Raw genomic sequence first — 22576 nt, 5'->3', positions numbered from 1 at the left:
AGGAATGATGTAGGAAATAAAGGGATCTCCCAGACCAGCTTTTCCTGTTTTAAGCCACTTATAACCAAGCTTAGGGGTCTTAGTACATAGGAGCCTAATGACTGGATTTCAATTTGAAGAACGAAATGATTTAGAATGAAATGCAGCCAGCCGCAGCGCCGCATGACTAAGAGTCCACTGAGGCAGACCTTTTGTCTATTAACAAAAGACCTAGGAAGTGTTATGCCAAACAAATCAAAGTTCGATCTTTAGGGGAACTTAACAATTGTCTGGGAAGTGCCCGCGAAATAGCCATGCAAATTTTCAAAGCAACAAACCGTAAAAGCGAGCCGTATGGCTCAAACTGGGTAATGAATCACAGCCAGTGTTTATCAAATGCCAGACACTTTACAAACATCTTAACCTCCATTTCACAGATGAACAAACTGAGGCTCATAGGGCTTATTTGCCTTGCCCAAGGTTACATAGAGGTTGGCTATATATCCTGCTCTTCTCTCTACCATCACTCACCACCCGTAGATACAGTGCCCTACTACTATTGTAGCGCGGGTAACCTGGAAAAATCATTATAAAATAATGTTGAATGAAAAAAATAATATGAACTGTGTACATCACAATCATGTAAAAGTTCATATGCAGGTAAGAAAGAAATGGAAGGAAATAGGAAGCACATTTAAAAGTCGTGTTAGGGTGGTAGGGTTATGGAGGAGTCTTGAAAATTCCTCTTTATGTTTTTGCAAATAGATAAATACTTGTCAAATGTTTAAATGATTATGCACTGAGGAGCATGTTCAGAACCAGGTAATATCAATCACCAGGGAAGACTGCCCGGATAAGGCGGGTTTTCGTGACCATCTTGGGGTTATGTTGGCCAAAGGGAGAAAGAAGTTGCCAGAGCAGTGACAAGGCTCTTAATTCAGCAAATTCAAAGGCACTAAAATAAAGCAAGGCCAGTGCAGCATGGAGACAGTTGTCGGGAAGGACGAGATGTCTGAATTTTATAAGCTGGAAAATAAAGAGTAACACCATGACAGCGTATGAGGAACTTTATTCTAACCGCTGTGTGCAGGATGGTTGAGAGGACAGAGACCAGGGCAGGGAAATCACCAGAAAACTGTGGAATGAGAAAAGCATTTGATGTGGTACAAGCTTCCAGTCTTCCCTCAAAGCATAGCATTATCTAAACCACCCCATAAACTACCCTCAGATAAGCACATCCGCTGCATGTTCCTCTTTTCGTAAGTGAGAGTTGGGGTACCTACAATCTCAGTGATCCCGTGAGACTTGTACCACACCAAGGTGATCACACGCATGAAGCTCAACAGGTATATAAATAATATGAATTAAATCTATTCAATGCACTGAAGTGTTGCTCTTCCCCTGCCCTTGAGAAACCCAGGAGAGCTTGAATAAGCCTCACGTGTGAGTGGGTATCCACGACACACCCATTAGAGAAATAATGTAATTAAAATGAAATGCTCTGACTTGCATTTCATTAGTCACCGATAGATAAGCCAAATATAGCGCAAAGTTTAAATATGTCTAGCTGGGTGGTGGACAAGCTGCTAGAGGTAAGTAAGTGAATAAATTGACGTTTAAAAATAGCTGCTATTTTAGGGCCATACAACACAAGGGCTTTGTGCGCTCACTTTTGTGTGACTTCACACCATGGTAGGAGCACATACTTCAGGACGACTGCTCTTGTTCTAATTATGGAAATGACGGGACTGATCGAATTACTCACAGCCTATCTTGCATTACACCAAAGAAATGACTGGGCTTTGATATGATGACTGAGAATTACAGCCATTTGATAGGATGATTGAGAATTACAGCCATTTCTCCAGGCCTTTGAAGGAAAGGAAAGCTCAACTGATGATACAAACGTAAACCAGGGCGGTGGAAGGTTGTTCGACCTTCCAGACCGCTCAGTGGGCTTGGTTGTTTTTACCCTTAGCTACTCCTGCCTCATTTAAAGGAAACTAGCTCATAGGAAAAGGAGCTACTGTAATCTGGACAGAACTACTGTTTTTTGATGGTTCTTTTTATAGGTATTGTTGATGGGTGTCTCCTTTGTATAGTATCAGCTAGATTTTAAAATAAGCACTTTGTCCAACTAAAAAGGATCGGGGGAGAGGTAGAATGACTGATGAGCCTGTAGTGGCCTGATGTCCATAATCTGATTGGTTCACTCCCCATGTCTTTGCTCCTAGAAATACCACCAAAGGATTCTGAAGCTTCGCCTACCTCATGGGTTCGGTGGCTTGCTGTGGGTGGTGTGGTTAGGAAAACAACCAGGTCGGGGGGGGACCCCTCTTCATTCCTGAAGCTGAAACCCTGGGCGCTTGTGCAAAGGGAGAGAATGAGACTTCTCCTGGGCTGCCTGGGGCAGGGAATAGAAAAATCAGTGGCCACACGGACACAGCACAGTCTTGTCCCTTCATGCCCCAGACAGTGAGTATTATATGCATGATAATACGGTTTCTGCTCACATTTATTTTCACCTCCAGGTAGATGGTGGTTATTAAAGAGTCAATTGATCCACTTCCTTGGGCAATGCCCATTCATTTTTGACATTCACCCTTCCCCATCCTGCCGGATACTCCTCCACACGCACAAATACGTGCCAAAAGATGAGAAAGCCAAAGTTCTAAGCCAAGGTGTAACAGTATAGCTTCCCAGATGCCAGTGTCTCGATGGCAGAGTCATAAATGACCCTCCCCACGGTGCTGCAGGTCAAGTATGGAAGGACACTGAGACGTCATGGCTCCAGATCCAGTTTTTTTCTCCCCTTCTCCGGTTAGCCTAAGCTAGGGCAAAGGGTCATGAACAAATGCATGAACTAAATTTCTACCAGCCCATAATTTACTGAGCAACTTACACAGAACTGCATAAAAATAGCATAATGGTTAACCCCGATTAGTGTGTATTTTCCTGCCTTTCCAAATCAGGTTTGCTTCCTCTCCCTGCTGACCCGCACTGTATTCTCTCCCGCCCTACCCTCAGAAAGTGTTCACAAGAGGGGAGTCAGAAGACTGATGGTCCTTCAGGACAGAACGACTAATGAGGCTTTCAGTGGGCCCTTCTTTCGAATAAAGAGCTGTAGGTCCCTGCAGCTGATAAGACCAGGGCCCAGGAAAGGTCTGCTTGGAGCCTCTGAAATGCTGCCTGCCTTCCCCCAGGATTCACACACATCCTTGAGTTGGCCCCGATGCCAACTGCCAGGAGAACCAACTAGCTGCTCATTGCTTATATTTCATTTATATCCATTCCACCAATATTTATTTCTTGGTTGCTGTGGCAGCATGTTTATTTGCTCTGAGTTCAGTATTTAAAGGAGGCTGTGAGGGTAACGTCCTTAACCAAGAAATGTGAGCTGTGTCTACATCCCTGGAACCCTGGGCTTCCTGGCCAGTAGCTTCAGACGCCCGGCCCCCGTTCTCTGTTGGCATGCTTCCTAAAACTGGAAATACTGACCCAAAGAATCCTGCTCCTCAATCCTTCCTTTATCAACAGCGACTCTGGAGGAGGCAGGAGAGCACCATGATGTCAGCAGGACGCTGACAGGGACCTTCTTGGCACCTCCTTCCCCGCACTCACCAACACCCCCAGGTGAGAGCAATGCGGCTTCCGTGCAAGCAAAACTCAGCACAGAACTGGCCGGGTTGGGTTTATGTGGGCACACACTTATGCTGCGTGATCACCATCTTCCCCCTTTCCCTCTCCGAAGCTTCTCGTCCTGGTCCCTCAGCCCAGGCCACAGTGACTGATGGCATGAGCTGGGGAGACGGATACTGAATTCAAATCCCAACGCCATTGACTCCATATCAAGTTTTGGGCAAGTTTCCTAATTGCCCCGAACCTCACCTTCTCCATCCGTAAAATGGGGATATACGACCACTCTGCAGACTGATACAAGGATGAAATGGAATCATGCGTGCAAAGCAGTATGCCAGCTACCTAATAAGCACTCAATGAGTGCCAGCTACTATTATTAATGAACCTCCATACATGTAGGTGCTCAGTTGAAGCGGTACCCTAGGCACCATTCCACTTTTCCTTCTCTGTAGTCGACCTGAACTTTGGGCCAATTAATTCTACCTCCTAAATTCCAGTGAAATCCATTTCCTCCTTCCCTTCCCTGCGACAATAGCTCAACGTCTTTTCTACTATTCTAATCTTTTAACTTACCTGGTACATTCATCCTCTTCCAACCATTCTGCGCACTTCCCAACAGTGTGAATTTTCCAAAATGGAAAGGTGTTCCTGACATTCCCCGTGTTTGGGTCCTTGGGGGGGCTCCACGTGTTGCCTTCAAGATGTGGTCCTGGTTCCTCCGAGCAGCATTCAGAGCGAGGACCGCATCTCACTGCCCCCTCTCCTTCCTCACAGAATGGTTTCTACCTCTTACAACAGCCTCAGGTCCAATTGCCTTTGCACAGACTGTTCCCTGTACATGTTCTTGTCTTGACAGGATGGACTCCCATGTATCCTCTTTTTTTTTTAAGATTTTATTTATTTATTCATGACAGACAGAGAGAGAGAGAGAGGCAGAGACACAGGCAGAGGGAGAAGCAGGCCCCCCTTGGGAGGCCTGGTGTGGGACTCGATCCCAGGACCCCAGGATCACACCCTGAGCCCAAGGCAGATGCCCAACCGCTGAGCCACCCACGCGCCCCTCCCAGGTATCCTCTTAAGACTCCATAGCCAGAGTTCTTTCCCAACAGTCTTCCTAACTCCTCGCTCACACATTAGACTAGTTTATTTTCTGTTCACTTGTCTGTCTCCCTTTGTTTAGGACTGAGTTCCTTGAGATGAGGGGCTGTTTATCCTGCTGCATCTGTATCCCCAGCAACAAACACAGATGCTGGGTCAGTTCATCCAACAAACATTCAATGAGCCAAGCGCTGAACTCGGTGCTAGGCACACACTTGCTCTCCACCACTGCATAGGCCCCTGTGGCTCTGTGAGTCTTGGTGCCACAGGGAAATGTGAGCAGGATCTGACTACCTAAGCTCTGTCATCAGGATTCCCACGCAAACCTCAATAGCTGCCCACTGGTAGATGCAAACCCTTCCGTGTAAGTGTTACCTAAATTTAGTCTCACAAAAACCCCGGAAAATATTACCTAAGTTTTGCAAATCAAAAAGCTCTGGGAGACTTAATGGCTTGTCCAATGTCAACCGGCTGGTGGTTGGCATCCCTGGGTATTAGGAGAGGCGGCCTTGCACAGCAGTTATGAGATAGCTTTTGGAGCAAGACCAATACCAGTTCAAATCCCAGCCTTTCCACATCTGAGCTGTATGGGCTTACAGAAGTTACTTCATCCCTTTGGGCCTGAGTTCCCCTCTCTTGGAAAGAGGGAGAAATAATACTTATCTGTCAACTTCACATGGGTTGTGTGAAATCCAAATTAAAAACTGAACATAAGCTTTTCGTCCCAGAGCCTCTAAGATGCTCAGGGGGACCCAAAATCATTTCAGAGCCCATATTCTTAATCATTCCATGGTTCTTACTTTCTGAAGAAGGATTGAGACTGAGAGGAGAAAAATCAATTCGATCAGAAGTTATACAGGGAACCTGAGGTCCAAACCGAATGCTCTTGTGTCCAGTAATCAAGGACACCAAGAAAATGACCTGTGCGCCAAGTACATTCTAGATATTTCTTAGAGAATTCAGATCTTGTCTGCCACCGAGTCATGAGGCTTTGTGAGGCGGGGAAGTCCTTCAAAAAGTACAAATAGACAGGATTGTTTTCATTACTAACAGTCTGAGTTGGGGCCTTCTGAAGGTCCGGTGAAAATGTCAGGTTATCTAAACATCATCTCCTTCTCCTATCACTTCTGTGGGTAGTAGGCATTTGAATACCCACTAAAATTAGTTGTTAATTTTGTCAGGTAGAGTATTTTGGTCCCATTTTGTGAAAATAACGTGACCTACTTATAGGTGTGGTATAAACGGAATAAAATTGTTTTCACCGTTAATCGTAATCTTAAAGCTCTAGACAATGATAATAATATTACACAATCATTAAGCTCATACTATGTGCCAGGTACTGGGGATTTTTTTTTTTAAATACGTTATTTCACATAATGGAAGAACCCAGTGAGCTATCTGAAGCCTAGTTATCCTCAGCCATTCCGTACGAAGTACCTATTAGATAGTAGGCCCTGGGCTCTCAGGGAACCAATATAAGTAACATGCCTCCCCTGTCCTCAAGGGACTTACCATGCAGCTCCAACTTAGATCTCGCCTTGGACAAAAGAGGGATAAATAAATACCTAGGTAGACTCAGTGGAGTAGTCCGCCTTAATCTAATACAAGCCAACGGGAAAAGGAGGGTAAATCATCACTGCAGTGTAGAGGCAGTAGGAAAGGAAAGTAGAGCTGGGAAATTAGGAAAGTCTCCATGGAAAGACACTCTCTGAGATCACGAGGCCTCCATAGGATCGTCTTAGCTCTCGACTCCAGTGTCCTTTGCTATTCTCATTAGAATTTCCATTCTATTTATAATTTTGACCTAAGTCCCAGCACCTGTTGTGATTCTATCTCGCAATCAAAGTAAGAGGATCTGGCTTGCCTCTGTGTGTGTGTGTGTGTGTTCACAGGGTTGCTCCCTTGCAAACCGTATTTTCCCATGATCTGCCTCTCACCCTTGACATAGTGTGACTGCCACCAGAGCACAGGTCCCTTGGTCCGTACCTCACTGAGTCTGAGTCACGGAAACATTCCAAACGAGGATGGGAAATGACAGAAGGAGTTCCTGGCTTCAGCAGGATTTGTCTTCTTTGTGAGGACAACGTGACCTCAAATTAGACTGTGTCTTTTGGGTTGGGATATCATACCATTTTGTGAAACTGCTTCTAAAAATCATGTTTTATATTAAGACCAAGTTTTCACTAAACAGTGAAGCCTTTCGTTTGGCACATTAGACGGTGTTCTTTAAAAACCCCAATATTCAGGAGGCCTGGGTGGCTCAGTGGTTGAGCGTCTGCCTTTGGCTCAGATCAGGATCCCGGGGTTCCAGGATCAAGTCCCACATCGGGCTCCCTGCACAGAGCCTGCTTCTCTCTCTGCCTTTGTCTCTGCCCGTCTCTGTGTCTCTTGTGAATAAATAAATAAAATCCTTAAAAAAATAAAAATTTAAAAAAAATAAAAACCCCAATATTCAGTAGTAGTCTTAGGATTACATTTACCTTTGAGTTGGATCTGACAAAATTTCACCTTGTCGGTAGTTCTGGTGTTGACAGACTACTCAAAAGCATTAACAACCTGGAAACATTCACTCCAAATATACAAATAACAACACTTGTGCATAAGCCGATATAACTCATCCAAGATTTAAATCATTGCATTCCTTTGTCCTAATACGTCTTCCTGGTTTGGGGAGGCTTTGAATTATATAGCTCAAAAACCACACACTAGCAACTCAGACACAAGCATACACATGCTTGAGGCTTGTGTGTATTTGCAGGCTGTAGACGTGACTTTTATGCCGTCCTATTCCCCCCTTTTCAGGGTAGCCTCGAGCTGTAGAATGTGCCAGAAGCCATTTCTCAACAAGGTAGATCTGGCCAGGCCCCTTGTCCACATAGAACCTCGCCATCAATTACTGAACCAGGTTGAAGCTCCCTAAGGAGGATGAAGGTCTGCCACGGTGTCTCCACCTGAGTTTCAGCAGGTTCCCCAGCTGCCCCAGGCACCTGAGGATTTCCAGCCTTCGGGAATGGACCCCCTCAGTCCCCTCCACAGGCTCCAGCTCGCCTACTCTGTACCCTTTGCCCAGACTCCCCCTCAGCCTACAGGACCTCCTGTCTGGAGCCCTTCCAGGAAGACTTTTGTCCTTGTCCTAAAGACAAATTCAAACGCCAGTCTCCCTGAGGTGGCTGTCACTCTTTCCCCACGTCCTTCCTCGGGGGTCACAGCATCCTCTCCCACTGCCCCACCTTAATGACAGTTCGTACACGGTGCTGTCACTATGGGCTGACGGGGCTGCCTCCCCTACGCCCGGGCCCCCGGAGGCCGAGATGACTTCTTCCCCAGCCCCAGCACATCGTCTCCATCAACAGGGCCTATTCGCAGTAGATGTTTGTCAAATAAATAAGTGAACAGAATAGGTGAAATCCATCTTTCATCTTCCTCCACCTTCCCCATCCCCCGCTGCCCTTCCTCACCCTTCCTCCCACCCCTGCCCCGGCCCTGACTTCCCGGCCCTCGTCAATGCCCTCTCTCGGTCCCTAGATGTCCATTCGGTTCCAGCCACCACACTCCTCACCTGCTCTCATTAATGGTTTTGATAAACTCATGAGGCCGGTTGATAAACTCAGCGATCATGTCAATGCTGACGTGGGGTTTTGGAAATTTGCCAGGTGACAAAAGCTTTGGCCAAAGTAACGAATGTCTAACTGTAGGACTTCAGGCCAGTCGGAGGCTCTCTCACCATCCCTGCACCCACGCCTGGCATTTTGTGTAGGAGTTGACTTCTCATGACTGTTACAGGTGCCAGTATCTCTGTAAACTCTTGGCTGTGCGGATCTGGGCCCTGGGGAGTCAGCCAGCCTCAAACCGAGTGGCCCAGTCATTCTAGAACTACCAAATTATTGAGGCTGCTTGAAAAAAATAGATGTTTTGGGTTTTTTTTCATTTTGTTTTTTTAACAAGGGTCCTCTCATGTAAATTACATATAAGGGAGGCTTTACCTCCGAAAACAACAAAAAAATTAAACTCAGCAGACCTTATTTAAACACATTAGTTCATTGCATCTTCTTATTTGGTGAACAATTGAACACATAGTTATTTCCTAATGGGGGAAGGGGATATAGAACCATTAAAACCCTGGTGAGAGCTGAGCAGAGGAAAAACTCTTTCTCAATGGTCTCTGAGTAGAGATAACGAGGTAAAGGGTAAACAGTAAGAAGATGAGCTCAGAAGAAAACCAGAGTTTTCAATGAACATCCAGCTCTGTTGCCCAGGAATCTGCAAGCTCCCTCTGTTGGGTGAGACATCCTCTTAGGAGAATAAAGGACACATAGTGAGTCCTACCACCTGTACTGCACATCAAAAGAGGGCATGAGCTATATGGAAGAGCCACTCTCCCCAATTTCTGTACATCAGGCTGCTAGAGCTATAAACAGATAAAGAGGATACCGCCTGCCTTAGCATCCTCAGAATGGCCCCTGAAGCCAAGGCCACACTAACCAAAGCAGGAAAGCCAATCACAAACCATCTGGCTACATAGAAAGATCCTGAACTCACCTCCCCCCCCAACCCCCAGACTGAATCCACAGCTACAGATGGAACAGTTTCCTCTTCAAAAACCCTAAAGGCTGGCTGAGTGACAACTACATGGTAGGTAAATGAGAAGAAAACTGGGTGGGAGAGGCTGTGACACACTCTCACCGTAAACCCCATCCCTGGCGCAGTGACTCATCACTGGGAGGGAACTCAAAACCCAGAGCTCCTTCCTCCCTGAGGAGCAAAAGGCTCAAACCCTACGTCGAGCATCCCAAATTTTATGACACACACATAAGAGATGACCCTCCCAAAGATCTAATTTTGAAAACCAAGGGGGCCCACAGTCCCAAGAGCCATGAAACAGCTGTGATCTGAGACAGGGCTCTTAAAGGGTCCACTACTCACCAGGGCCAGGGCCCAGCTCACAGGTAGCCTTGGCACCCACACTTTAGTGAAAGAGGCTCACCCACTTCTACTAAGCCCTGGCTGAGAAGCAGGCATCTGATTGACGACACACATTTAGGAGGTGGCTGGAATGCTGTCCAGGGACAAGCACTGGTGGCATCATCTAAGCACTCTCTTTGCATGCTCCAGAGCACCAGTGTCTCCTAAGAGGGAGACTTTACATGCATCTGGTGTCCTGATTTTTGCAGTTGCCACCCAGGGGATGCCTGCCTCTTGATCACCTGGCACTGGAGGCCAGGGGAGCTTGTTTTTCTGTCACATGGCACTGGAGTAATTCCCCTGTCCGGCACCCCAGTTTTTGTGCTGCCAGGGGATGCCTCTTTATCACCCGGTTCTAGGGACCAGCAGGGTTGGTGCTGGTGGCCCTTCAGAACTGTATGTATTTGCATCCTGTTATAAAGTGTTGCCTGAGAGTCTGGCTTGAATGTAGGTGCTGAGATCCTCCCCTTTGGGACACTGACAGGTCTTGGCACATCCTCCACCGCTGGGTGCCACTGAAAATATACTAGGCTGTTTACACAAATACAGGAGTTTGAGGAACAACCAAAAGCTGGGGCAGAGCTAAACAAAAAGCTTCAACTCCTACACGAGGCCGCTCCTTCAAGATCAGGGAGCTGATTGTTTCCTTATTTTCTCAGGTATTCATTAAAAATGCCCCTTTCCTACAGAGGCCTTCCTTGGCAGCCCCAAGTAAAATCTCAACCTCTCCTTAATACTTTCTAGCCCCCTTCCTTGTTTTTCTCGAACACATTACTATTTAACATGCAAAATATTTTCATGCTATTTTGATTTCTCCCACATTACAACAAAATCAGTGATTTATATCTATTTTTGCTTTTTTTTTTCACTGCTTAGCTCCTTCTTGCAGAGCAGCACCTGACATATGGTAGGTGTTCTATACATACATAGCAAATGAACGGATAAACATAAATATATCAGCCTTCCACATATGTGTGGGTTTGTTCCTGGGCTCACTTTCTCATGCTATCATTCTAATTGTTTACCCTGCACAAATATGACACTGTCTGATTATAGCTTTGATATAAAAAGTCTTCATATCTGGTTAGGAAATTTCCTGCCTCTTTTGCCCCAACTCTGTATCTTGACTTTCCTCAAAACCTTTTGTCTTATAAAGGGGCACCTGGGTGGCTCAGTAGTTGAGCGTCTGCCTTTGTCTCAGGGCGTGATCCCCAGGTCCGGGATCAAGTCCCGCATCGGGTTCCCTACAGGGAGCCTGCTTCTCCCTCTGCCTATGTTTCTGCCTCTGTCTGTGTGTCTTTCAAGAATAAATAAATTGGGATCCCTGGGTGGCGCAGCGGTTTGGCGCCTGCCTTTGGCCCAGGGCGCGATCCTGGAGACCCAGGATCGAATCCCACATCGGGCTCCCGGTGCATGGAGCCTGCTTCTCCCTCTGCCTGTGTCTCTGCCTCTCTCTCTCTCTCTGTGACTATCATGAATAAATAAATAAAATCTTTAAAAAAAAAAAAAAAAGAATACATAAATCTTTTTTAAAAAAATTTTGTCTATTATTGCTCTTTTGCTGTTTTATATATAGTTTAGAGTCATCTTGTCAAAACGCTATGGGGTTTTTGATTTGCAATTTATAGATTAATTTGGAGGAGGATTCACATTTTCACAATATCGGGTCTTCTTGTCTGTTGTAACAGGTAGTTCAATAAGTGAAAGAGCCCAAATGAGAATCCAGGTCTGTCAGCCTTTCACAGCAACCAATTCTATTTCCTTCTGTTGAACTTTGTGAAACTGATTATACATGTGGCAGCACTCTGGAGCTCACTCTGCTTAGTGTCATAACCACATCCTAAAATGCTGGCGGATTGCCCTCCTTCACTTGTAACACGTTCTGTAATTGACTCAAGGGGCTGTTGTCATCCTGTGGTCAAATGCAGTCAGTCCTCTATGTCTTCTCTGAGTGTGGCAATGACCTTCACCTCTGGAAAACATCTTTGTAGTCACCCTGGGAGGAGGGTTTTTGATTCACTTTTAAATTAATTGCCTTGGGAATAAAAGGGAAAGTTTAAAAGGAGATAGTGACATATAGCACCCAGGCTCCTTTCATTTTACTCTGCTAACATGTTCCTCATGAACCATGAGAATTCATGAGGCAATAATTGGAGTGCTTGAGCAATCCCTTAAGGGATTGCAAGTTCCTGTTAATGTGTGCTGCTACTCTCCTGCCCCATGCCAGTGAGAGACTGCTAGTCAAACATCATCCTCTTCACCAGTGAGCCTAGACGGTCTTAGAATCCTTTCAATATGGTGCTCCAGTAAGGGCTACTAATTGATTGGCTTTGGTAAAAAGGGGAAACCTATTTACCTTTTTCTCTTTTGGTCTAATAAGTTTTGAAACACTTAAAACTGGGATGAGGACAAAGTCAGGGTCTGCTCTGTGGCTTTGGAAGGACACTAGGAACACTCACTCTGAGAGAGCATGTCAGCCCCTTTGTCTAAAGGCCTTGAGTGGAGGAGCCATCTGAATTTGTGAAAGCAGAGGTTTGGCTCTGATAATGGACTAGATAACAAAGTACGTGTGGGTGCCCAAAGGGTACAGAAAGTACTGGACTTAGTAGCAAAAGCAGATGACCCAGCAGGTGGTGTTGGTCCAGAATGCAATGTATGAATACTGCCTTTCTTCAAGAATAGCAAGGGACATCACGGGTTGGGTTATAGAACTACTGTCATGTTAATTTCAAATAATAAACTTGCACATCAGTAAAATCATATTTAACACCAAAAGAATATGGATTCCACTCTTACTTTACTATTATTGATCCAAACTGCCTATTATCCTGTGGATCCAGGATTGATGTTGAGCAAGGCAGTACTTGAACACGGCTGAGCTCTGCTGGGGTCAGACATGGGTTCAAATCTTTGCCACTTTCAAGGCGTGTGTCTTGAGACAACTTATATAATCTCCTTAGTTTCCTCCTTTGTAAACCAGGGATAATAATAGAACTTACCTAAAAGGGTTGCTTGAAGATTGAACTACTGCATTTCAGTGCTTAACTTGGCACCAATAAGCGCTCAACCCTGTATTAGTATTAAAAGTTTCTCTGTCTGTCTTACTCATACACAATGAGCTTAAAAGTGATGACAGAGTTTGGGGGTGTCTGGCTGGCTCAGTCAGTGGAATATTTGACTTTTAATCTTGAGGTCATGAGTTCAAGCCACACATTGGTCATAGATCTTACCTTAAAAAAACAAAAAAACTTAAAAGAGAGTTTGGGACTGATTAGGAGAATGGATTTTCTTGATGTCTGAGTCTTGAATCAATATAAATGTGACATGATCTTTGCTGCTAAGAGGCCGATTTGACTCACAAATTATATCTACACATTTTAAAGAATAAAATTTGGGCTCTAAGTTACAAACTATATCAAAAAATTCTCTTGACTTTTAATGTCATCATTTAAGAATCATGGATTCCTAAAATCATTTTAGAATCAAATATTGACAGGTTAAAAAGACTTTTGCCTGAAATATTAAAAGTTAAATATTGCTGAAGGTATAGTTTTAGTTTTAGTTTACATTTTAGTCTTAAACTTTCAGACTATTAACAAAATAAGCATTCGGATAACTAATACAGTTTAGAAAAAATTAGAAAAAATGCAAGGATTAAGAATTTCTGATAGGTCTATGTGATTTAAGAGATACATGAAAATGGGAATATTTCATATATATTTTTGACAGAACAATTTCTTGATGCCCTAAAAAGGGCACAGAAAATGTAAACTTTGATTTAGTTCCCTGGAGAGGGTTTTGATTTACATAACAATCCTTACTGTATATATGACTAACAATCAAGTGTCAAAATATGTAGGCAGAAACTGATAAAATTAGAAGGAGAAAGAGATGAATCCACTATCATTTTGGAGACTTGAACATGCCTTTTATCAGAAATGGACAGATACAGCAGACAGAAAATCAGTAAAGACATAGTTGAACTCAACAGTACCATTAATCAACAGTATATAATTGACATTTATGGACTATCTCATCCAACAACAGCAAAATATCCATTCTCGTGCTCACATGGAACATTCACCAAGATAGACCATATTCTGGGCCATAACACATGACTTAGCAAATTCAAAATAATAGAAATCAGGAGTGCCTGAGTAGTTCAGTCAGTTGGGCATCTGACTCTTGGCTCAGGGTCATGAGATGAAGCCCTGGATTGGGCTCTGCACTCAGTGAGGAGTCTGCTTGAGATTCTCTTTCTCTCTCCCTCTGGTCTTTCCCTTGCTCATATGTGCACTCTCGCTCTCTCTCGCTCTCTCTCTCTCTCAAAAATAAATAAGTAAACCTTTTTTAAAAAGTAATAGAAATCATACAGGGTCTGCACTCAAACCACAAGGGAATTAAACTAGGAACCAATGAAAGGAAAATATCGGAAAATGCCAAAATACTTGGAGATTAAGCAACATACTTCTAAATAACGTGCATCAGAGAAATTTTGAGAGAAATTTAAAAATATTTTGAACTGAGTGAAAATGAAAATACAACTTATCAAAATTTGGAAGATACAGTGAAAACACTGCATAAAGGGAAACTTACAGTTTTGAAGATATGTTTGAAGATAACAAAGTTCTAAGTTTCCACCACAGAAAACTAGTCCAAAATAAGCAGAAGAAAACAAATAATAAATAATAGAGCAGAAATCAATGAAAGTAAAAAGGAAATCAAAAGAAAGTCAATGAAATGAAAAGCTGATTCTTTGAAAAGATCAATAAAATCAATAAGTATCTAGACAAAGAAAAAAAGACAAATTACTAATATACTAATTACTAATAAAAGACTTCATACTGTCAAGATGTCAGTTCTTCCCAACTTGATCTATAGATTTAACACAATCTCAGTCAAATTCCAGGTAAGTTTATTTCATGAATATCAATAAACTGATTCTAAAATTTATATGGAGAGGCAAAAGACCAGAATAGCTTAAAAAAATCACTGAAGAAGGACAAAGCTAGAGGACTGATACTACCTGACTTTAAGACTTAATATGAATGTATAGCAATAAGACAGTGTATTACTGACTTATACACACACACACACACACACACACACACACACACACACAAATCAACAGAACAGAATAGAAAGCCCAGAAATAGACTCACAGGAATATAATCAAGTTGCCTTTGACAAAGGAACAAAAGTGATACAATGGAGCAAAGATAGTCTTTTCAACATGATGGTGCAGCAACTGGACAATCACATGCAAAAAAAAAATTTAATCTAGATCTGCATTGCTTCAAAAAAACTAACTCAGAATGGGTTATAGATCTAAATGTAAAACACAAAACTACAAAACTACTAGAGTATAACACAGGGAAAAATCTAGATGACCTTGAGCAAAGCGATGACTTTTTAGATAAAACTCCAAAGGCACAATCCATAAAAGAAATAATTGATAAGCTAGACTCCATTAAAATTAAAAATTTGGGGAGCTCCTGGATGGCTCAGTCAGTTAAGTATCTGCCTTCAGCTCAGATCATGATTCCAGATCCTGGGATTGAGCCCTGTGCCCTGTGACGGGCTTCCTGTTCAATGGGGAGCCTGCTTCTCCCACTCCTTCTGCAGAGCCCTCTGCTTGTGTTCTCTCTCTCTCTCTCTCTCCCCCCACCCCCAAATAAAATCTTTCTTAGAAAATTAAAAACTTTTGCTCTGGGAAAGATTCTGTCAAGAAAATGAGAAGATAAGCCACAGACTGGGAGAAAATATTTGCAAAAGACGTAACTGATAAAGGACTATTATCCAAAATATACAAAGAACTCTGAAAGCTCAACAGTAAGACAAACAACCCAACTATTAAATGGGCAGAAGACCTGAACAGACACCTTACCAAAGAAGATATATAGATGGCAAATAAACATATGAGAACATCTTCAACATCATACGCCATTAGGGAATTGCAAATTAAAACAAGATACCAGTACACATCTGTTGGAATGGACTAAATTCAAAGTCCTGACAACACCAAATGCTGACAAGGACATGGAGCAATGAAAACTCTCATTCGTTGTGGTAGGAATACAAAATTGTACCTCCATTTTAGAAGACGGTTTAGCGATTTCTGACAAAATTAAACATCCTTTTACCATGCAGTACAGCAACGGTACTTCTTGGCATTTAATCCCAGGAGCTGAAAACTTATGTCCACACAAACACTTGCAAACAGAAATTTACAGGAGCTTTATTCATAATTGCCAAAACTTTGAAACAACCAAGATTTCCTTCAGTAGGTGAATAGATAAATAAACTGTGGTATAGTCAAAGAAAGGAATATTCAACACTAAACAGAAGTAAACTATCAAGTCATAAAAAGATGTAAACTTAGATATATATCATTAAGTAAAAGAAGACTTAGCAAAACTATGGAGATAGCAGAAGGATCAGTGGTTGCAGGGGGTAGGAGGGATGAAAGGATGAATAGCAGAGCATAGAAGATTCCAGAAAGCAGTGACACCACTCTATATACTATAAGAGTGGGTACATGTTATCATGCACTTGTAATAACCTATCAAATGTGCAACACCAAGAGGGAACCCTAATGTAAGCAAAGATCTTTGGAAAAGAATGATGTGTTAATATAGACTCATTGACTGTAATAAATATGCCACCGTGATGAGAGATGTTGATGGTGAGAGAGGCTGAGCCTATGTGGGGATTAAATAGTATATGGGAACACTGGACTTTCTGCTTAATTTTGCTGTAACTCAAGACTACTCTAAAAAATAGTCTATTTTTAAAACCTGTATATCTAAAAATGTAATTATTCTTTCATACACATGCTGTGTCCTGTTTTCTCTCTTTTTTCTTTCTGTCCTTCGCACTAGTTAGATATTGGACGTCTTAGCTTATCCTTCTAATTTTGTTCCCTTCTTTTTTTTTTTTTTAGAAGATTTTATTTATTTATTCATGAGAGACACAAAGAGAGAGAGGCAGAGACATAGGCTAAGGGAGAAGCAGGCTCCATGCAAGGAGCCCGATGTGGGACTCAATCCAGGATCCCGGGATCACACCCTGAGCCAAAGGCAGACGCTCAACTACTGAGCCACCCAAGCGTCCCTGTTCCCTTTTCTTTCCATTGCTGTTGGTTTTGTCTTTTTGTTCTGCTTTCTGAGAAATTTCTTCGTTATACTCCAAACTTCTTCCTGATTTTTTTTCTGCTATAGCGTTTTTAAATTTCTATGTGTTTCTTGTTCTCTGCGTTTTTCCTCCTCCTATCCTCTACCTCCCAGCCCTAGATTCTGTTTATTTCTTATAATATCTCCTCTTATGCATAGGTCTTATGTATACAGTTTTGGTTTTGTGTTTTATCCTCTTTCCTAAAATGTCTTGGGTTTTCCATTAAGTTGTAACTTTTAATGCCTATGTGTTTTTCATATTGGAAGTTTTCCTCCTATATCTGCAGATTGTCTCTCTCTATTCATATTCAAGAGTGAAGCCCTACGAAGTTGATTGTGAACTAAGTACATGGCATCATTGTAGGATGATAGGGCTGAGAGTTACCTTTTCTGTTAATTGACCCACGAATATGGTACCTATGGCTTTTTAAGTATCTGAGTTTGGTTAGTTTTGTTTCTCCATAAGAGTTTCCAATTTGTTGTCTTGCTTATATCACCCTGGCTGCCAGTCAGTGTTCTGGAGGGATCTCATCTGTACACTTACAGACTTTCATTCAAATCTCCATTTTTAGTCTCTTGTATCTCCTGTAGCTTTTCTCCTGACCCCTGTCATCCTAAACAATCACAAGTCTACAAGGTTCTCTGGTTCATTTTCTCCAGAGAATGAATTCTCTGTGTCTTTGGATAGGAAGGGATAGTCTCTTGGCTATACTCTGTTTTTGTAAAATCCTCCCATGTGATCCTGACCATTGTCATTATCATTGTTATTATCATTCCTCAAATTTAAATGTCCAATGTTTTTTTTTTATTTCAAGTCATAATCATGTTTTTTAGCCAGTGAGGTTATGAGGCCACACTTATTTCTGTGATCTAGTAGAGTCAAATCATTCAATCTATTTGGTCACAGAGTAAAGTAAAATTAACTAAGTTGGGTATGCCCTGCATTACTTTGGGGGGTCAGGGGATATTTTACTGTTTTGTTGGGAGTGGAATAATTTTCATGTTTTATTTGTTTTGTTTTTGGATAAAGCTCAGGAGGTCATGGTTCCCAGCTGTTTTCCAGCAGCCATGGCATTTTGTATAGCTTAGAGCATTTTGTGGGAGTGTATTTGCTAAAATATGTCTGTAGGTGCTGGTTATTGTTAAATTATACAGCTGGAGCCCTGAGATATAAAGGCATATTATCTAATTTTCAAGCAAATACAATTTTAATGAAAGTAATCATTCAGGGATTTTCTTTGCCACATTTGCTTTTTACGTCTGAGCTACTTTTATGAAAGGAAATGGGAAAAATAATTTGAGAATCTAAAGTAAATCAGACTTTATCCACTGATATTCTTAAACTGGACTATCTGAACTCATAAATGGTGGAACTTACAATAAATTGCATAGAAATGATCAGTTCTTCTTAAACAATTCTTAAAGCCTTCTAGATCGAGAGTAGATCTAGTAGCCCTGCCACTAAAAAGCTCTAAGATATTGCTATTATTACTATTAATAGCAACTTTTATTGAAAGCTTAGTATATACTAGTCATTGTGCTACAGGCTCTACATGCATGAGCTCTTTTCATCTTCACTACACCCCCATCAAAGGGTTGGACTAAATAACTCCCCATCCCTTTTCCAGGCTTAAATGGTTCCAGGAGCTATGTCTCTGAAGCCAGACCACAGTCCCACTAGCAGAGAGGGGAGGAGAATCAGAAAATGAAGAAATCTTATCTTCAGTAAAAGAAATGGGTAGACAAGCTATTTGGAGCCTGAGATGAAAAATTAGAAGCAGGGCTACCTGGGTGGTTCGGTGGTTGAGTGTCTGCTTTTGGCTCAGATTGTGATCCCAGGGTCCTCTTGGGGATCCAGCTCTTCATGGGGAACCTGCTTCTCCTTCTGCCTATGTCTCTGCTTCTCTCTGTATGTCTCTCATGAATAAATAAATAAAATCAAGAAGAAAGAAAGAAAGAAAGAAAGAAAGAAAGAAAGAAAGAAAGAAAGAGAAAGAAAGAAAGAAAGAAGAAAGAAAGAAAGAAAGAAAGAAAGAAAGAAAGAAAGAAAGAAAGAAAGAAAGAAGAAAGAGAGAGAGAGAGAAAGGAAGGAAGGAAGGAAGGAAGGAAGGAAGGAAGGAAGGAAGGAAGGAAGGAAGGAAGGAAGGAAGGAAGGATGGATCCCTGGGTGGCTCAGTGGTTTAGCACCTGCCTTCAGCCCAGGGCATGATCCTGGAGTCCCAGGATCAAGTCCCGCATCAGGCTCCCTACATGAAGCCTGCTTCTCCCTCTGCCTGTGTCTCTGCCTCTGTGTGTGTGTGTCTCTCATGAATAAATAAATAAAATCTTAAAAAAAAAAAAAAAAGGAAGAAAGCAAAAGAGAAACATTAGAGCCATTTTTTATTATAAACCAATATATAGAGGCACCTGGGTGGCTCAGTGGTTGAGTGTCTGCCTTTGGCTCAGAGTATGATCCTGGAGTCCAGGGATCGAGTCTTGCATCGGGCTCCCTACATGGAGCCTGCTTCTCCCTCTGCGTGTGTCTCGGCCTCTCTGTCTCTCATGAATAAATAAATAAAATCTAAAAAAAGAAAAGAAAGAAAAAGAAAAATTAGAGCCATTTTTTATTATAAACCAATAAATAGGGGCACCTGGGTGGCTCGGTGATTGAGCCTCTGCCTTTGGCTCAGGATGTGATCCTGGAGACCCGGGATCAAGTCCCACATTGGGTTCCCTGCATGGAGCCTGCTTCTCCCTCTGCCTGTGTCTCTGCCTCTCTCTCTTTGTCTCTCATGAATGAATAAATAAAATCTTTGAAAAAAACAAGAAACCAATATATAATCTAATATAATGTATATTATAATCAGATGTTTTAAATAGGTTTTTGTGGTGGCCCAAGCATCTGATAGCCAAAATAACACTGCCTTCTTAGATCACAGCCTACTTAAATTGGGCAAGGAAAAGGTGGCTTGTAATGACTTGCCCGTCAATGTGGGGTCTTGTGTTTGACTACTTTGCCAATAACTCTACCAGTCAAGTGGCATAATGTCTTCCATCACAGTAATACCACCACCACCTCATATTTATAAAGCCCCTTGGGGTTTTAAATGCATCTCCTCGCCCATGATCTCATTTGATATCTAGTCCTCAACACTGTATCATTATATTACATGGCTGGAAGGTAAGAACTTCTAGAATATTATTTTTACTGTCTGAGTGCAGGAGTGTGTCACCATCCAGTGGATTTAGGGAGGGAAGGTAAAATCCAGAGACTTATTCGCAGTTCTGACTCAGCAGACTGAAAGCTTTCACTGCCTAATGATTCCTTTTTTCCTTCCTTCCTTTTCTTTGTTTTTCTTTTCTTTTTTCTTTCTGGTTTTCTTTTTCTGGAATTTTACTTAAAAACAGCTCACCCACTTCCCCCACCTTCCACCTCCTGGCCCTTGTAACCACCAATCTGTTCCCTGGATCTATGAGTTTAATTTTTGGTTGGTTTGTTTAGATTCTACATATAAGAGAGATCATGTGATATTTCCTTTTCTCTGTCTGACTTATTTCACTTAGCATAATGCTCTCAAGATCTACCCATGTTGTCCTAAATGGCAATATTTCATTCTTTTTTATGGCTGAGTATTATTTCATTGTAAATGCATATCACATCCTCTTTATCCATTCATCTGTGGATGGTTAAGTTATTTCCATACCTTGGCTATTGTAAATAATGCTGCAATGAATATGAGGATGCATGTATCTTATTGAATTAATGCTTTTTTTTTGGCTAAAAACCCAGAAGCAGAATTACTGGATCATATGGTAGTTCTATTTTTAATTTTGGGGGGGAACCTCCATACTGCTTCCCATAGTGGTTGTATTAATTTACATTCCTACCAACAGTGCAGAAGTTTCCCTTTTCTCCACATTTTTGCCAACACTTGATACTTCTAGTTTTTTTTTTTTTTTTGTCAACCTTTTGATAACAGCCATACTAACAGGTGCTTAGTGATAGATCATTGTGGTTTTGATTTGCGTTTCCCTGATGATTAATGATGTTAAGCATCTTTTCATGTACCTGCTGGCCATATGTATGCCTTCTTTGGGAAAATGTCTATACAGACCTTCTGCCCCACGTTCATTTTTTACTATTGAGTTGTATGAGTTCTTTAGGTTTTTTGGATTATTAGCCCCTTATTGGATACATGATTTGTAATTATTTTCTCTGTTGTCTTTTCATTTTGTTGATCACTTCCTTTGCTGTTCAGAAGCTTTTTTGGTTTGATGTGGTCTCACCCATTTATTTTTGCTTTTGTTGCTTTTGGTTTCAATTTTTAAAATGTCAGATTACAAAAATCATCTCCAAGACCAATGTCAACAAGAAGCTTACTGCTTACATTTTCTTCTAGGAGTTTTACGATTCAGGTCTCATGTCTGTCTTTAATCTATTTTGAGTTAATTTTTGTGTATGGGGTAAGAGAGTTTCATTCTTTTCGTGTAACTGTCCAATTTTCCCAACACCATTTATTGAAGATACTATTCCTTCTCTCATTGTACACTCTTACTCCTTTGTCGTAAATTAACTGACCATATATGCATGAGTTTATTTCTAATCTATTCTGTTCCGTTGATCTATGTTTTTGTTTTTATGCCAATACTATACTGTTTTTGGGCAGCCCGAGTGGCTCAGTGGTTTAGCGCCACCTTTAGCCCAGGGCCTGATCCTGGAGACCCAGGATTGAGTCCCACGTTGGGCTCCCTGCATGGAGCTTACTTCTCCCCCAGCCTGTGTCTCTGCCTCTCTCTCTCTGTGTCTCTCATGAATAAAGAAATAAATAAATCTTTAAAAAAATATGTTATACTGTTTTAATTACTATGTGTTGCAATATAGTTTGAAATCATCATGGTGAAACCAACATGGAGCATGGTGCCTCCATCTTTGTTCTTGCTCAAGATTAATTTGGCTATTTGGGGTTTTCTGTGCCTCAAATAAAATTTTTAGGATCATTCAATTTCTGTGAAAAATGCCATTAGAATTCTGATAGAGATTGCACTGAATCTGTATATTTCTTTGAGTAGTATGGACATCCTAACAATATTAATTCTTCCAATCCATGACCATGGGATTTCTTTCCATTTATTTGTGTCTTCTTTAATTTCTTTCATTAATGTCTTATAGTTTTTATTGTAGATGAAATTTACAATGGGATTGTTTTCTTAATTTCTCTCTCTGATAGTTTGCTATTAGTATAAACACAACAGATTTTTGTATATTGATTTTATATCCTACAACTTTACTGAATTCATTTCTTAGTTCTGTCCAGTCTTTTGATGGAATTGTTAGATTCTTCTATATACAATATCATGTCATCTGCAAACTGTGAAAGTTTTACTTCTTCTTTCCAGTTTTATTTCCTCTTTTTTTTTTTTCTGGCCTAATTGTACTGGGTAGGACGTCCAATACTATGTTACGTAAAAGTAGTGAGGGTTGAACCTTGTCTTGTTCTGGATCTTGGAGGAAAAGCTTTTGCTTTTCACCATTAGGTATGATGTTATCTATGGGCTTGTCATCTGTGGCCTTTATTTGTTGAGGTAAGCTCCCTCTATGTCTGCTCTGGTCAGAGTTTTTATCATAAGTGGATGTTGAATTTTGTCAAATGCTTTTTCTGCATCTTTTGAGATGATCATATGTTTTTAATTTTTTTTATTGAAGTGAAGTATAATTAACATACAGTGTTACACCAGTTTAAGGTATA

At 41.5% G+C, this 22576-nt stretch overlaps 1 long non-coding RNA gene across 5 annotated transcripts in view; it reads right to left on the bottom strand.

Moving 5' to 3' along the window:
* Positions 1-19351: 19351 nt before the first annotated feature.
* Positions 19352-22576, bottom strand: part of LOC106557921 — an 80201-nt gene continuing 76976 nt past the window's right edge. For all 5 annotated transcript variants that reach the window (XR_005380079.1, XR_005380076.1, XR_005380077.1 and 2 more), the window contains one exon: positions 19352-19410. This is a non-coding gene — a long non-coding RNA (uncharacterized LOC106557921). The remainder of the gene's footprint in view (positions 19411-22576) is intronic.

Source organism: Canis lupus, chromosome 27 (assembly GCF_011100685.1).
Source record: "Canis lupus familiaris isolate Mischka breed German Shepherd chromosome 27, alternate assembly UU_Cfam_GSD_1.0, whole genome shotgun sequence".
In the NCBI taxonomy this organism is placed as follows: Eukaryota; Metazoa; Chordata; class Mammalia; order Carnivora; family Canidae; genus Canis; species Canis lupus.
This window is presented reverse-complemented; position numbering and strand designations above follow the sequence as displayed.